The following is an 18,536-nucleotide window of genomic DNA, read 5'->3' as shown; positions in this document are numbered from 1 at the left end:
CATGGCCATTGCACCCAGTAAAAAATACTTACCTATTCTTACCCTACTTACCTAGGATGTGGCCCCCTCCATCCTCTTGTGTCCCTCTGGTGTGGGTGGGGGTGTTCCTGGGCTTGGGGTGGGCACCTGTGGGCCCATTCCATGATGTTTGACCATGGAAATGGGTCCACAGGTTCCCTAACGCCTGCTCTGACCCAGGCTTCAAATAATGGTACTAAGTAGGCTTAGCGCCATTATTTAGGCCTGCCTCCCACCCGTGCACCTTTTTTGCACGGGTGGATAAATAAGACGCTAGGGGCTTTGAGTCATTTTTTGGACGAGAACGCCTACCATGCATCTCATTGGCGCAAGGTGGTTTCACACATCCAAAAAATGATGTTAGCTTCTATATTTTGACACTAGACGGGTCTAGCGTCAAAATATAAAATATGGAGTTAAGTTTGCGCCAAATTTACGTAAAGAAATGATGCAAATTCAGTGCAAACAGAGTATAATTATGCCCCCTGGCTTTAAAAAATGTACAGGTTTGGTAGGTTTTTCTAGGCCCTGTCAGAGCTAGAGCTCAAAATCCACAACTTTGTACATTGTAGTGGGTACTAGTCCTACCCAGACAAGTGTGGTATAATTTTGATCACAGGGCTTAGGGAAACACAGAATAGTAGAATAAGTGTTATTACTAGTTGCATTTCCATGCACCTTCTAATTCACATGCTTGAATGAGTGCCCACAAATTCGGAAATGTGAAAATAACCACAGTTTCTAAACTCCATGTATTTTGCCCATTTCTGAAATACATAGGTTTCCTTGATACCTATGTTTCCTTCTTTATATTTCACCATATGAATACCCCGGAACAGAATAAAAAAACATTGAAAGATGCAGCTCAGTTATTGACTATGGGGTCCTTGAGTTCTGGGAAAACCCACAAACCCTATGTATCACCTCAACCAGAAGAGTCTAGCAGATGTAATGGTATCTTGCTTTCTTAAATCAACCATTGTGACAAGAAGTTACAAATAAAAACTATGGGGGTCATTCCTACCAACTGCACCCATCGCACACCAGCAAATCCGCCGGCTCCATTCGGAGCCGGCTTCCTCGTTGCTGGTGCTTTCCCGCTGGGCGGGCGGGCGGCCTTTTGGCGGTCGCCCGCCAGCCCAGCGGGAAAGACAGAATGACCGCCCCGGTCTTTTGACCGCGGTACGGTCTTCTGGCGGTTCCCGCCAGGCGGCCGGCGACCGCCGCCCGCCAAGGTAGGAATGACCGCCTATGTCACAAATGGACATGTTTTCCTATTAATTTTTAATATTTTTTTAATTTCAATAATGAAGCCCATATTTACAAGGAGCCTGCGCCGCCGGTGCGTCACTGTTAATGTGTGCATTTTCATGGCCTTGTAGCTATAGACTCAGGCAACGCAGGGCAGGTCGCTGTGTTGCCTTACTTTGGGTCAGGGAGGTGTTTCCGTGGGTGTTCTGTGGGTATTCTCACGCAGCATCCATGGTTTTTGACACATTCCCAGATTTACAAGATTTTGCAAAACTGGAATGCCTCAAAAGCCTACACCACTCCAGGGATAGTGCAAGTGTGATGCATTGGGGAGAAATATCTTTATTTCCCCCAGTTTTTTTCCTCTTTCTATATGTGCTGCAATCATCCCAACAATGCAGGCACCCTTGCACATGGTGCAAGGATACCTGCGCTGGCACATGGCAGCAATTTCTGCACCAGCACAGGGGAAGAGAACAGCAATGCACCGTATTTTGTAGATACAGCGCATTTCTGCCCTTTCCCGGTGGCGCAGGGCAGCGCAGCAAGGCACTTGCTGTGCTACCTTGGAATACAGGGCCTTGTAAATATGGCCCAGATTCAAGAAATGTGGCATTTCAAATCACGAAGCGCCACTTTTCTTGCACCCCCTAACACCACCATGTGTGCGCCGTATTTAAGATACGGTGCACTATGGCGGTATTAGGAACAATCATGTCAAACTTTTTTACGCTCTTGTGGCGCTTTGCTCCACTAGCATCAAAAATTCTGCCGCTGGTGGAGCAATGTGTAAGGAGGCCAATTGATTCCAATGGGTGTGTCCTTTTAGCACCTGATTTCAGCAGGAATTAAAAATGACGCCAAAAATGGTGCAATTAAATCTTGTGGATTTCATTGAGCCATTTTTGCGGGCCTCCAAGCACCAGAACGGCACGTTTGCATACATTATGCCTGGCACATGCATAATGTGGCACAAAGGGTCGCAGAGTTGTAGAGATGGAACTGCGTTTTTGGAAATCTAACACCACATTAGCGTAAAAAAATACGCTAAGGTGGCGTTAGATGGTGCAAGGCCATCCTTAAATTTGGGCCTTAGTTTCTTTGGAAAGACTTTGTGGGATCTTCTTAAATGACCCCTTGCTGAATTCAGAATTTTGTCTAGTTTTCAGAAATGTATAGCTTTCCTAGATCTACCATCGGTTTTTACCCATTTCTACCACTGTCATGCACTCACCTGATTCTGACTGCAGAGACAATGCTAGACCTCTTATCCGACCTAGGGCAGTGAGTGAAACAAGTAACCACACCATTAATTTACTCACTGAATTCAAGGCGAAGGGAGGCTGGGATAAAACAAGAAAAAGATAGAATTTATTCACAGGGTCTTCTCTGCTGCCTTGAGAGTCTGTACTCCCTGAACCTTTTAGGTTGATGCGGGTGAGATGCACTAGAAACAACAAAAAAAGTTGTTTACTAACAGTTTTTAGCATGTGGTGTTTATACAGTTACTTACAACAATATCACTTATAGGTTTCACCACAATTAAAGCTTGAGAGCAGATACAATTCAATGGAATACCAGAGTTTTCTGGTACTATGCAGAATGTCTAAAACAACAATATTCAATTCAAAACTCGAAGTATAGATTGTGCTCTCAAAGTATTTCTGTGTTCTTAATACAAAAACTTGCCAAGAAATACAAACATGGAGATCTTCAGTTCTGACTCAAATAAAGTTTGGAGCACCCACGAGGTAAGGTGTCCAGAGCACTAGGACTTTTAAAACATAGAAACACATAATGTTGGATTTCCAAGAATGGGTTTTTCTCCTCAATCATAGGCAAATCTCAAAATATAATTAAGGATTAGTGCGCTCTAACCTGAGAATCAAGTTGTTAGCCTAGTTTTTGATTCTTCCACTGGAATCCGGAGGAAGACTGGAGGCTGAGGAACAAGGAGCTCAAGAGGAGGTGGAATCGTAGATCTGGACATGGAGACACTGGAAACATCGATGCAGTCAGGATAGCAGGATCAACAGGAAGGCTTGGAAGACTAGAGCGTTGGAGGTTCCGGGCGACTCAAAAGGTGAGTGCAGGGAGAGGCCATGCCCTGACTTAGGTTCAGATGGGTTATTTATACCTAATGGCAAGACTGTTCCAGAAGGGCACGTGGCTCACATGGAAGGTTGGAGAGTTGCAATAGAAACCTGGGAGAAAACACGTGTTAACCTAACGGATGTGACCTTTGTTGATGGCAGGTGCAAGTGACAGTTGGAATCAATTAACCTAAACAGCTGGAACCAAAAAGCATTAGCTGATGGTGTCAAAAGGTCACACCAGTAACCAAAACAGGTGATAAAATACACATGCAATAGGTAAAAACAAATGGAGCTGATAAGTGGCAGGAGTTTCAAGGGGGTGAAGAGCTCTGGGAGGGAAACAGTGGTTTGCAGGACGCCGTAATGTGCCACAGGTTAAAAGCAACATGAGCCCTGTGAACAAACCCCACAGTACAGAGGGCACAAGAGGGGTTTGTGATAATCACAAGTTGGAAGGAGGTTGAAAGCACAAAAAGTAGGAAAAATGGGCTATATTCCAGTAAAATACCAAAACTGTGTTAAAAAAATAGGTTTTGTGAATCAAGCCTGCCTGTTCCAGAAAGCTAGGAAGATGGTGATTTAGCACTGCAAACCTTTTGTTGATGCCATTTTCAAGAACAAAAACAGACACTTTCTTCTGCACACTTTTCTCCCAATTTTCCCAACAAAAAAAACAAAAGTTAGCTGTATTTTAGCTAATTTCTCAGTCCCCTACGGGGAAATAATCCACAATTCCCTGGGTGCCTTTGAATCCCAAGTATGTTGGGAAAAAGAGACGCAAATTTGACGTAGATAGCCTATGTGGAAAAAGGTTATGGTGGCCTAAGCATGAACTACCCCAAATAGCCAAAATAAGGCTAAGGAGGGGCGGCTCAGCAGCGAAAGGGTTAATTTTCTGGTGTTTTACTGCATGTTTGTTTTAACTTGGGTGGCAAACAGCCATTTACAATTGTTTTTAACTATTTTCTTTCCTTGACTATTTGTTCCTCATTTGTATAGTACACCATCTTAAAGTGAAAGGAAACCTTTTTACAATGGGCAACCTCCTAGATACCATCTTAGACTGGGATATCATTCACCATCATGCAACAAGAATGGATATTGGTGTGTTCCTGTGTTCAAGTGGACCTTTTCACTGCTGCTGAATGCCTTTGATTCATGCCACTGATGATCTCCAAAGGGAAGAGAGTCTTGTGAAAGACTTGTGACTTTAAAACGTATTTTGTTGAGTTAAACAAGATACAAATTACAGGTAGAATTTCAATTGCTTCATAGAACCCAGGCAAAATTCCCACTGTCACTGTCATCAAGTCCTCACTTCATTTTTAGGTCTGTCATTAGCCGAGGCCTTTTGATTTAACTTAAATGTGTAGAATATACTTACATACAAGGGCTTTTAGCCATCTTGTTTTCATCCATTGGTATGTTCTGTCATTCACATTTTGATTCCACTGACTACAACATAGAGCATGGGGCAGTCTGTCACCTAGATAAGCCCCTGGTTAATTTCACTTTGCTGTCTCACAAAGAGCACATTCTCACACAAGCTAGTCCTCTTCATTGCCAGTGTTTTTGTTTTTATGTTATTAGTACTTTAGTGTGGTGTTTGTAGAGCCTTACCTGAAGCAGGGCGCTTCTGATGCAAATTCCATCTTGACCAGATTCCATCTCCTGCCAATGCTGTTGTAAATTCCTTTTGTTTTGGAATGTTTTGCTTTTCTGTCTGCTGCTGTTTCACAGCATGCCACATTGTTTCCATTCTAAACTGTTCTGTATTAAGCTATCCTCTTTTTAAGCTTTCTCTTTCGCTCCTTCATACTTTCTTGCTTTTTTCTTTCTTTATTTTCTTTTGTCTTCATTTCTTTCATTCCTTCTTTCTTTCGATCTTTTCTTTCTCTTTCTTTTCTTCTTGCCTTCTTTCATTTTTACCTTCTTTTAATCATTTTTCTTTCTTCTCTTCCTTTCTTTCTTTCTTTCTTATTGGCTTTTTCACTTTTCATCCTTTCCTTTGTTTTTTGTTTTGTTCATATATCTTTCTTTCTTTCTTTTCTTTCTTTCTTCTTTCTTTCCTTCTTTTTTCTTCCGAGTCTAACTTTTGCTCATTCATTCTCTTTGTCTTAACTTCTTTCTTTCTTCTTGTCTTTTATCATTATTGCAGTCTTTCACTCCTTCTTTTCCTGCATTTTCTTTTCTTTTCTTTTCTTTCTTTCTCTCCTTTTCCCCTTCCTTTAATTCCTTTACTTTCTTTTTGTCTCTTTCCTTCTTTCTTTCCTCTTCCCTTCTTTCTTTCTTTCCCTTACCTTGCTTCTTCCTTTCCTTCACTTTTCCTTCTTTCTTTCTTTCCTTGTTTCTTTCCTTCTATCTTTCCTTCTCGTTCTTTCTTGCACTTTCCTTCTCTCTTTCTTCCTTTATCTTTCTCTCTTCCTTTCTTCCACTTCCCTCCTTTTGCTTTTTTTCTTTCTTTCTTCCCTAAAGGCAAAAGACCTGAAGCCAATGTCAGATTGATTGACTTTCCAGGAGTCTGTTAGCCAATATCTTCTGATTTTACTAAAATTACTTGTATACCATACGTACGTATAGGGGTTTCAGTCAGACTTCATCCATTAGTGTGTGGTCGGTCTCATTTGCATTTTCTTCCACCCACTCCAGCATGCATTGAGAAGTGTGAAACTGTTTTATTAGTGTTTTATTATTTTAAGACTGGAATACTGCATCTGTAGGAAATGTCATGTAAACCTCAATGTAATCCTGTTAAAATGTGGCTTTGTGCAAAGAGCTTTCATGAAAATGTGTATTTAGTTTAGAACACTGGTGTGTTTCTTTCTTTTTGCTTCTTTCTTTCCTGTCTGGTTTGCTTTACTCTGACCTGTGTCATAGTCATAAGTGTATATCTTATCAAGACGCAAATACATTCCTCGAGTTACAATATGATTGGGGACTGTGTTGGAGATACAGCTTGCTTTCCTATTTGATCTGCATAAAAGTTTATAATGTATTGAGATGATAGTTTATAAAACTTGTTAATAAAAGCTTATGGGAACACGAGTGGTCTGATGAAGCTACGTGTTGTATTTAACTCGACCTGTTTTGTCCTGTAGAAGGAAACTCAGAAAACGTGAAACCATTTTGATAACACTGTAGCAATTGGCAGTCAAATGTATCTTGTTTTAAGGATGTTGTTTGTTAAACTTGCTAAATCAATGGAAGCTATCCTGGTCCCATGAAAACATTATCATCCCATTGGTTGGAGCCAGAAGCTACTTTCACAAGACTTTTCAAAATGTTACTTATTAAAAATGTATAAATGTGTGTTCCTAGAACAGAGGTTAGGAAGAAGAGGAGAAGATAGACTGCTTGAGAGTCCCTTTTGCAGACGTTCTTGAGAGCACTTTGGCTCAGACTCTTTGCTGGTATTTCTCAGATTCATTCTGGGAAAGCCTTCTGTTTTATACTTTGATATTATGGTGTTCTGACTCTACTGAGTTTCTTGAATTTCTCTTTATGGGAAGTTCTATTACATCTCCCATTTTTTCACATCTTGAATCTTAGAACTCTGTATGAGTTTTGCTAATACTCTATTTCACTTTATTTAGTTTCGAATAGGGATACATTTATGGAACACGCTTTTTGCTTTGTTCTGTAATTTGCTTTGAAAATATTGTGAGATGCTAATAAATAAATTAACTACTAAAAAGATTTGAAAAAATATTTTAAACTATACCAACAATCTAATTATTGACTCCTATTTGAAAATGTTGATAACCTATTAGGTTAATTGCAGTTCTATCCCCTTTTCACCTCACCTCCAATATCTCATCTCTTGTGCCCAGTGGGGTGCGGAAACGTCATGTTTCCAGATATATTTTAATCCCTTAAAATGTGGAGTCCACTATAGCCCCCACTCCACCAGGAGCAAAGTATCAGCCCACTTCAGCCATTGGCTGACTTCACTATAAGTTACGGCATTCAACCCTTTCACAAGGAACATATCTGCACACAAAGTAGTTCCCTTCAGTGCCAAGGAGTACTATGGTAATATGTGTATGATTTTGAACCCCAAAATACTTTGTTTGCGGGTAGCAAATGCTTTTGATTGTTGAGGGCCCAACACACTCCCAAACAATAAAGTTTTGCAAAAACCATGACAAAACAAAACACTCATTTCTAGAAGGTTGGCTGCCAACACCAGTCCTATTGGCTTTGCCAATGCTTGTTCTGAAGTTTGAGTCCTAAACTTTGATTATATATTTTCTGGGACACCCTGTGACTGTCAAAACCTTTCTGTGCTTTTCACAGAATATATGAGAGCATTCAGCCCTGTAGTGTGAGCTCCCTTAGACTCCCAACAATTAAAGAGCATCATTACCATCAAGTTGCAGTTGAGACACAATAGCTCTTTTTATCTCAACTTCATCCAAGCAGAATTTAAAGTAAATATTCAGGGTGGGATTTAGGCTCTACCAGCATGTAAGCTAGCAATGCATATGAATTCAAGCTGGGTCAGAGCTTAAGGACCTCTGTATGATGCAAAAATGATTCTACAACACTGGGCCTCTCTGCTCCAACGTGTCTGTTGCCAAAATGCTTACTTCTAATTAATACGTTTATTGATAGGTTACTTAAAACCATTACAATACGTGATAGCATGATCAATGGTAAAAAACTCCAAATTAAATGATTTACAAGTCATTGTTACATCTGATGATAAACCATTAAAATGTATAATTTAGGAGCAACGTTAAAATATAAATAAAATAACTTACAAATATTTCACATTTTGTCAGCACCACTAGAACCGACAGCTGCTCTGATGACTAATAAAAACAAAGTGTAAAGTACAGTATGAAAATAGCAGCAGAATTTTATCAGCAGGAGTTAGGCACAAAAGCCTGATAGGCCCACCAGGAACTAGTACCTGTTTTACATTTTGCTACTGTTGATAGAGCTGATGCAGACAACTGCTCTAAAGACTGATACAAGTGAAGAGCAAGGAACAATTAATTGAAATACAGCAGACTTCATCAACAGAGGTATAGGGCAGGAGCTTGATACTTCTTAGTGGATATAGATGCCTGCTTTCTCAAGCAACTTGAAGTAAGACGACAAAACCAACATTTAAGATAGAGTGAGACAATTAAGAAGCACAGGCACCTATGCCAGATAATGCTAGGCCTAAAGTGTGAGGTGCAGTATAAAAGAAGAAGAAAGGAAAAAAGGGAAGCAGTCGAACGCTCCATTTAAGGACTAGCACGTCAGCTCAGCGCATCTTCAGTAATCAAATAAGGAAAAATATATTCACAGCACTATCCCCACAGTGCCAAGAGATTTCGTAGACTAGCTTGAACTGAGCAAAAATCAGGTGAACATCACTGTAACAGGGAGCAAGCAGAGTTCCAAGTTTTTGACCTTGAGACAATTGACTGAAAAAATTCACTGTAGTATGCTGTGGCACCTGCAGGAGGTCCAGTTATGTGTTTGAACTGGTGGTTGGGGCCACGCCGAATGAAATTATCCCCAAGCTTAACTTCTTGGCAGCTAGGGCCACTAACTTGACCAATCGGATGTTCAGAATGGTCTTGTCAGGGTTAAGTGCATTAATAAGTTCCTGCTGGCATGTATGTGTTCCCAATTTGTGCCATTATGGCCTTAGAAATGCTTGCCACTCCTCTAGCAAGGCATGAGAAACAATCAGGAATTTGTAAAGTGCACTACTCACCCATGAAGGTCTCAAGGCGCTGAGGAGGGGAGGGGGAGAGAGGGGAGGTGCTGCTACTGCTCAGACAGCCAGGTCTTTTTCCCTGAAGGTAAGGAGGTCTTTGATCTGGTGCAGGTGGGTGGGAAGAGTGTTCCACGTTTTGGCGGCGAGAATGATCTACCGCAGGTTGTAGTTCTGCGGGCGCGTGGGACGGTTGCAAGAGTGAGGTCGTCGGAGCAGAGATGTTGGGTCGGGGTGTAGAAGGAGAGCAGTCTGTTGAGGTATTCTGGTCTGGTATTGTGCAGTGCTTTGTGAGCGTGGGTGAGGAGTTTGAATGTGATTCTCTTGTTGACTGGGAGCCGGTGCAGGTTTCTCAGGTGGTCTGTTATGTGGCAGTGGCAGGGACTGTCCAGGATGAGGCGTACAGAGGTGTTCTGGATGCGTTGCAGTGTCTTCCAGAGTTTGACCGTGGTTCCTGTGTAGGGGGCATTGCCATAGTCCAGTTTGCTGCTTGGGTGACTGTTCTGGTTTCGGTGGGTATGCATTTGTAGATCTTTCAGGGCATGCGAAGGGTGTTGAAACAGGAGGAGGAGATGGCGTTGACTTGCAGGGACATGGATAATGAGGAGTCCAAGATGAATCGTAGGTTGCATTCGTGGTCAGTGGGAGTTGGAGCGGCTCCGAGAGTGGCAGGCCACCAGGGGTTATCCCATGCGGAGGGGTGGAGCCAAAGATGAGTACTTCCTTCTTGTCAGAGTTGAGTTTGAGGCAGCTGCTCTTCATCCATTTGGTGATGGCCTTCATTCCTTCATGGAGGTAGGTCTTGGCAGAGTCCTTGGTGAGGGAGTGGATCAGCTGGGTTTCATTGGCGCATGAGATGATGTTGAGGTTGTGGGATCAGGCGATGTTAGCGAGCAGGGCCATGTAGACGTTGAAGAGGGTCGGGCTGAAGGATGTACCCTGCGGTACACCGCAGATGATTTTGGTGGCCTCCGAGCAGAATGGGGGGAGGCAGACTGTCTGGGTTCTGCAAGTGAGATAGGAGGTGACCCAGTCCAGGGCTCTGTCACAGATTCCTGCATTGCTGAGGCATGAACATAGGGTGTGGTGGCAGATGGTGTCGATCGCAGCCGAGAGGTCCATGAGGATGAGGACTACGGTTTTGCCGTTGTCCAGTATGGTTCTGATGTTGTCGGTGGCGACGATGAGGGCAGTTTCGGTACTGTGGTTGCTGTGGAATCCATATTGGGAAGGGTCCAGGGGGCAGTTCTCCTCAAGGAAGCGGGTTAGTTGTCTGTTGACAGCCTTCTTGATTACTTTTGCCAGGAAGGGCAGAGGGAGAGAGGCCGGAGGTTCTTGAGGTCCTTTGGGTCCGCCTTGGGTTTTTTGAGGAGGGCGTTGATCTCGGCGTGTTTCCAGCTCTCTGGGAAGATGGTGCACTCGAAGGAGCTGCTGATGATCTTCCGTAGTTGGGGTGCGATGACAGAGCTTGCTTAGTTGAGGATGTGGTGAGGGCAGGGATCAGATGGAGAGCCGGAGTGGATGGTGTTCATGATTTTGATGGTGTCGTTGTCATTGACGGGGGTCCAGGAGAGAAGTTGGTTGGTCGGAGGTGAATCTGTGGTGTTGGTGGTTGCCGGGGGAGTCTGGGTGCTGAAGCTGTTCTGGATGTCTGCAATCTTGCGGTGGAAGTAGGAGGCTAGGGAGTCGCAGAGGTCTTGGGATGGCAGGATGTCGTTGGCATTGGAGCTGGGATTGGAGAGTTCCTTCATGACGTTGGAGAGCTCCTTGTGTCTGTGTGCGTTGTTGTTGATTCGGTCCTTGAAGGCGGTTTTCTTGGAGGATTGGATGAGTTGGTGGTGTCTGCGGATGGCGTTTTTGAAGGCTGTGTGGTTGTTCAGTCTGATCTTGGCGCCACTTTCTTTTAAGTCTTTGGCAGGTTTGCTTGGATTCACGGAGGTCGGCGGTAAACCAGAAGGCCTTTCTGTTGGTGTGTCTGTTGGAGGGATTCTTGATTGGGGCGAGAGTATTGGCACAGTTGTCGATCCACTGCCTGAAGTTGCCTGCTGAAGAGATAATTCTTTAATACAGCAGCCCCTGCTCAATGTGAATTCCGAAGGTCGTCGCTACCTAGCCAGGTGTTTCAGAAACGGCCCCTCCCCAAGCCAGAGGGACATGAACTTTAGCTGTATTTTGAGTACTTGCTGTCAGGCCACTCACCTGGAGAACTTGTCCGCAGAGACATCTGACTAAGGAATGGTAACTTCAAATGAGAAGTGGTTTGGGCCAAAATAATAAAATAAATAAGGACTTGTGTCTTCTGAGTGGTGTCTAGCTTGCTATCCTGTTCGGGAATGCCCCAAGTGTCTTCCTTTTTTGGGGTGTGCAGGAGAGTCAAGTAAATGGAAGGAACACACACACTATTTTAGCACTGGCATGCATTAACATAGTTCAAATAACACTGGAGCAATGAAAGTACATACACTCAGAGATGCTTATAACAACTCAGAAAATATGTACTCCTTTAGTTCTTGTGGGATAGAAATTCCCACTCCTTTCATGAGCTTTGGATAACAGTTCATAGTTCTTTCCCTAGTAGCATATTATGTCATATGCTCTTGTCATGTGACTGTTCTTTATATTGAATTCTCTTAAAATTTTTACAAATTGTCTGGTGAACTTCCATCAGATAGCATGGGAGTTTTATGCCTGGATTATTCACAAGTCTTGAAGTCTTTTTATTTTTGTAGAATTGTTGTGGACGTGAAACAAAGAATAGTGCACTAACCTTGTTTTCTCTTCGTTTGCTTTGTTCTTCCTTTCATTGCAGGATATGCCCTCACATGCCAGAATGACCAGTGGGCCAGTTCCTGAATGACTGCAGCCATGAAGAGAATTTCCCGCTGTCCTTCATGGTAGGACTTTTCTGGAATGGGGGATAGGAAAAGTCCGATGAGCTGCTCAGAGATGTCTGCGGGGGCTCAGATGTCACTGGGTCAGGTTAGGTATCTTGGATCAGGGAGCAGAGAGTGTGATGATCCTGTAGAGTGGGAGGGAGGATAAGGGTTCTTTATCAGGAAATAAAGCCATGCACCCAACTGGGGTTTGAATGAGTATTTATAGGTAGATAGTACATTCTAGAAGGGCACGTGAATCACTCTGGAAAGTCCCTGACTAAAAAGTCTCCCTATTGGTGGCACATGAATCTCTCTGGAAAGTACCTGACTAGAAAGTCCTGTCTGCAGTCACTCTGGAAAGTCCCTGACCGGAAAGTCCCTGGCCGCAGGCACATGGATAATAGTGAATCACTCTGGAAAGTACCTGACTAGAAAGTCCCTATCTGTAGGCACATGGATAACTACCTAGCATGTGAATAATTACAATAGCAGAAAAAAGGTCATCATTGTAGGAGGCTGGCCCTCTATGTAGTGTGCAAAGCTATGCACACTGTGCAGGGGGTCAAGGCAACCACACATTGGTTTACAGAGGTAAAAACTAGACCACCTAATGCTCTAAATTTTATGGTAGCTTGTTCGAGCAGTTAGGCAAATCTTGGAGAAGTGCAGAGCATTTGTTGTACTCACAGTATCGATAAATCAAGGCACACACTCAAAAGAATAACTGAAGACCAATTTACAAAAATACTTCCTGTGGGCAGAGGTCACTTCCCTACATCTGATTGACTATTTTCCTTCTATTCAAGATGGATGAAAATGAAATGGAGAGCTCACCGTGCATGCAACACCTTAGAGTTGGTGCAAGCCAGTAATGACCACTCCTCTTGTTCTTTGTCTGGTTTCCCGTGTTTGCTCCCGCCAAGAGTGGGAATTTGCAATGGGGGCAGCCATCTGCTGCTAGCATCAGGCCTGGGGGTTGAGTTTCAAGGGCGGTAATCCCTTTGAAGCTCACTAGCAGGGCAGTGCACATTTCTAAGGGAGTTGGTGTTGGCACCTCCACCCAGGAAGAAGTTTCTTCTGAATCCCAGAGAGCAGGATCTCTCACCCCAGGCATTCAGACTATTGTCTGGTGGTGGCAGGCTGGTTGTGACCATCCAGAAACCATGCCAGGACAGTTAGCTTTTGCAGGAGGCAGCTCTAAGGTGACCTCTGGGTAAATTTTTCAATAAATCCAATGCAGGTACCAGCTTGGCTTTCATTCTGAGTTGTTTGATGCCAAACAACCCAGGATTCTGAGTGGCCATCATGTAGCTGTGAAACTTATATTGACCAGTGTCCAACACATGCACTTAAGTGGCTGCTCTGTTAGCTCACTATGTCCCATGCTTGGCAAGGATACTGCTCATGCAACTACGCCCTCCCATACAGTGTGTTGCACCCTGCCTTGGGGCTGGTAGGCCTGCCAGAGGGGTGTATTACCTATACTGCATGCAGTGGGTAGTGGACAGGGCACACAGGAAATGTCCCATGCCAAGTTTGTCTTCTGGGACTGCAATAGGACATGCAGCCTGCAATAGCGGTGCTGGGTGCATCTGAATGCATGGCCCTAGAGGGTGGCACAATCAGTGCTGCTGCCCTCAGGGGCCTACCCTTAGTACCCCATGTCCTGGGTACCTAAGGAGCATTTACTAGGTACTTTTAGTGGCAGCTAAAGGTGTCTCCAATTGTACCAATGCATCACCGGTTTGGGGGAAAGTGATCTGGCCCAGGGAACCTGATTAGCACAGGCCATGGGAACTAACAACTTTGAGGCTACATAATTTACCAGGGGAAAGTGGGGGCTAACCATGTCAAAAGAGGCCATTTCTCGCAATCATTGTAGTGAGACTTGTACAAACATGTGGCACAAACACATGAGTCCTTTTAGTCCAACCTAAGGATAATTACAGGGACATGGAACATTACAAAGACTAAGATAATTTAAAGGTTTAGTATAGGCAACTGTGACACCACACAGCGGCAATACTTAATCTAAGGTGTGTGAGATTGAGAAGCGGCTACATGATTTATCAAGCAATGGGTTGCAGAACATACGGTACATAAGGCATATTCTTAGTGATCTTAACAGTTCCCCCCGCAAAGGGTTACCCACAGAGCAAGGTATATGGGGATTTTTTGCATGGAAGAGTAATACCAATCGCAGAGTATGGACATTCCCAGCAGGTTCCTATGATCGATCATATAGGCTGTAGCCCTTCCAATCTATTAAATAGAACAAGCAACCATTTATTGTTTTTGAGTCTATGATCTTCTGTGCTTTATATTTTAGTTGACCAACTAACTTTACTGGGGGAGGAGGTGGTAAAGCTTGGACATTGCAAGGTTGGAGCAGGGAGACATTAAATACTGGGTGACAGGGCATGTCATCTAGTAACTGCAACTTGACAGAGACTGGATTTGTTATTTGTGTAATTGTATAGGGTCCTAAATATCGTGGCTGGAATTGGTGTGGTCCCTGAATTTATAGGTGATTAGTGGCCAACCATACTTGATCACCCATTTTGTAATCTGGTTGTTGTATGCGGTGTTTGTTTGCATGTCTCATCATACTTATCTCAGTTTGTTGAAGTTGTATGTGCAATGTTTGTTGGATTTCAGATAATTGATTCAAATAGGTTTGTAATGAAGGAACAAAGTTTTTTTTTTGGGGGCACTTTTTTTGCAACATACATGGATTGATGCCCGTCATGCAGTAAAAAGGAGACACCTTAGTAGTGAAGTGTTCCACATTATTGTATGCAGACTCCACAGAAGGTAACACATTTTCCCATTCAGATGAATAAGAGGTTAACAGACATCGTAGGATTTGTTTCAGTGCTTGACTTACTCATTCCATCTGACCATCTGTTTATGGATGGTAAGCCGACGAGAGACGAGCATCACTATCCAAGGATTTACATAGGTTTTGCCAACACTTCAATGCAAATTGGAGTCTCTTTCTGAAATAATGATGGCAGAGAGGCCATATAACTGTAAAATGTGGTGGGTGAATAGGACTGCAAGTGTTTTGGTGGTAGGGATACCCTTTAATGGTATTAAATGCACCATTTTAGCCAATAAATCTACAACGACCCATATGGTAGTATAACACACAAGAATTTGGCAAATCAGATACAAAGTCCATACTGATGGTATGCCAAGGGTATGGAGGCACTGGCAAAGGGTGCAACAAACCCGCCAGTGGAGTATGGACCACCTTGTTTTGGGCGCATACCGGACAAGCTTGCACATAACTGTGCACATCCTTAGAAAGATTAGGCCACCAAAACCAACTTGCACAAACTTGTGGAACAAAAACATGAGGCCTTTTAGTCAAACCTAGGGATAGTTACAAGCACATGGAACATTGCAAACATGAAGATCATTTAAAGGATTAGTATAGGCAACAGTGATACCACACTTAGTGCAAATACTTAATTTAAGGTGTGTGAGGTTTAGGAGCAGCTACATTATTTATTAAGCAATGGGTTGCAGAACACAAGGTATATGCTTGGGCAAGGAAATTATTGATCGTAACAGTTGCTGGCCAGATAAGATAGATAATGTCTAAGCTGGTAAAAGTTGATGAAGGCCCAAGCATGACTGCGCTTTGCTAGGATATCCATGTCAGTGTGACGTGAGACGGAGTGCACTCGTATTTTGACACTTGTCTTAAAGGCGTTTTAACTCAGGTTTGAAGCCCACAGCCCTCCGGGTTCAGGAGACTACAGTAGTCGTCTAGGCGCAAGGAGTGAGGTTGTATGATGCCGCCTGATTGAATTTGCCCTCATAGTAGGGCCTTCCTCTCCTACCAAGCCAACGTTTGTGGCAAAGATTTAAAAATGCTCCTGCTCTTGCCAAACGCGGTCAGGAAGGCCAAATTCCAGTCAGATTTGAGTGGCTAATGAAGATCTAGTCAGTCCCAGAGTGGCCTTGTAGCGAGCTTCATAGTTTTGAGAAAGTTGACAAAAGAGCCAAGGTCTTGGTTCCTACAGACTCCATGAGCTGGGCGAAGGAGCACCTTGCATCGATTGTGACAGCCAGGTATTTTTATGTCTGTTCTTTCAAGACCATTTTGCTGTTGAGGAACCAACAGCCCTCCTTATTGATTTTCCTGTCCAGTGCTAGAATCTTGTTTTTCCTTAAATTAACTTCCAGGCGGTTGACACTAGTAGAAGAGTTCAATTCATTTAGCAAGAGCTGCAATCCAACTATCATGTAACTAAACAACACTAAGGCCCTCATTATGACTTCAGTGGTCAAAACAGTTAAATGCCGAAGTCACACCCGCCAGTGATGGCTGTTTTGAGACCACCATATTATGACTAATGGCAGCTCTCCACCATAAATTGGGCGCCAGCAGCTGTACTGGCGGTCGGCGGTCTAGTGGAGGTTCCATTTCATCACAACACCGCCCGTCATATTACAACTTTGTAATCAGCGTGGCGGTGTTGTGGTCACGGGGCGGTGCCGGCAGAGCAGGCCCCATGGACCCCGTTCCCTCCTGGATGATCACCAGGTAAGGTGATCGACCGAAAGGGGAGGGGGGGTTGAGTGTTGTGTGAGTGAATGGGTGTGTGTGTGTAAATGGAGGGAGGTGAGGATGTTGTGTGTGTGCAAGTGTCTGTGTGCTTGTGTGAATGCGTGTATGCAGGGGGCGGGGTGAGTGTTGTGGCAATGTGTGCATGTGTGTGTGAATGAGTGAGCGTGGATGTGTGCGGGTATGTATGTATGTGTGTATGTATGCGTGTATGTCTGTATGTGTGGTGTGGGTGTGCATGGATCGAGGGGGGCCAGTACAGGGATCGGGGGTGGGGGTCAGTACGTGGATCGGGGGAGGAGGGCATCGCTGCTTGGGGCGGTGGGGGGCTCCTGATGGGGTCATGGGTGGGGGGCTCCTACAGTGAGTGGGGGGTTTGGGAGTCCTGTAGTGGCAACAGGAATTAGTATTCCTATCGCCAGTATCCTTGCCACCAGGGATTTTGTGGCGGGGGCTGCTGCCACGGAATCTCTGCCGGTCAGGATACTCAGCCAGGATAAGGATACTGTAAGGATACTCAGCCAGTTCACTGCAATGGTCATAATTTGACAGGCCTGCACAGCAATGCTGTTGGTGGTCTGGCCGCCACCGCAGGTGTGGCAGGGCAGGACCATCATGGTCATAATGACCCTTAAGTCATCTTCATAAAGTAAATTGCTGATGTGTTCACCTCTGATCTTGAGGGGATGACTGCTTATGTGGTTAAGAACCCTGGACAAATCAGAAATGTACAAGTTAAAGACCAAAGGAGCAAACACACACCTCTGCTTGCCCCCCCACGAGGTGGCAATTTTCCTGGACACACAGGTTCCATTACCCAGTTTTACACAAATCCATGTGAAATTAAATTACAAAATGAAATGGAAAAAACATATAGGGAGTAACAAATGCCCAAAGGTGTCAAATTGCAGAGTCAATGTGTAGTTGTATGATAGCCTCAAGAAGTTTCAGCAGAATGCCCCAGTGCTTTAAGTTTGTCCACAAGGTTTCCCTTGGGACACAGTCAAACGCTGCCCTGAAGTCCACAAAAGACCAGAGCAGTGAGTACCAAGATGTTGTAGCCCTTTCTAAATGTTATTGCCCCTTCTAATGGTAAGGATATTGCAAACAAATTTGTTGAGGTGCCAGACTTCTCAAGAAACCCTGTTTGATTTGTTGGAACTAAGCCCCTTGGCTCGACCCATTGTCGTACGTCCTCCAGAAGTAGGCTGGTGGAGAATTGTGCTTCATTGTCCAGAAGCACTATCAGGATGCAACATGCTGGGGTCAGATTAAGAGCCACCCTTAAAAGTTGGTTGAATAATGGTGCCACACTAAGAGTCCGGTATTAGAGAACTCCTTAGACAGCAATCAAATAGTTGTGTTAGTTTGGTAGCCCAAAAGGAGATGTCCTGCTTAAAGAGGGCCTGGGTGAGACCATTTGGCCAAGGGGCCCCATCTGATCTGGCCTTATCTAAGATTAGGTTTAGCTGGCACATCAAGGTGGACAGGTTTTTGGTGGGGGGAGGAGAGCCTTCAGAGCCTCTGCAACTGGCAGGGCTGAAAGCCTCCTTGGAACTTATTGGGCAGGGCTCATTCTCTTACTGGATGGTGTGGCAGTCTACCCTTTCTGCAGGGTCTTTAGACATGAAATGTGTGGCCAGAAAGATTGACCAATCTAATTCAGAGATGTTGGCACTGCTAGCTCTACTCGGACCATTCACCTGCTGATTTATCAAAACCCAAAAGTTCTTTGAGCTGCTCTTTTTACTCTCTCGTTCAAAATTGATCAGTGTGTTTGGTCTTCTCAGCCCACACTACTTGTTTAAAAGATTTTTGTGCCAGCTTGAGCTCAATCACTGGCTCTTTATTGTCTGTTTTGTTATGAACTGCTCTCAGTGCGGAGTTCAGAGCTTTTTTCGAGCTTACAATCATGGTGGTGGGAGGGAACAATTTTGAATAGGTATGAGGCTGTGTGTTAACTGTCCTAGTGTTTGGAAATTTCCCAAGCAGCCGGGTAG

The sequence above is a fragment of the Pleurodeles waltl genome, chromosome 7 (assembly GCF_031143425.1).
Source record: "Pleurodeles waltl isolate 20211129_DDA chromosome 7, aPleWal1.hap1.20221129, whole genome shotgun sequence".
Taxonomy (NCBI): domain Eukaryota; kingdom Metazoa; phylum Chordata; class Amphibia; order Caudata; family Salamandridae; genus Pleurodeles; species Pleurodeles waltl.
Note: the sequence above shows the minus strand (reverse complement) of the source record.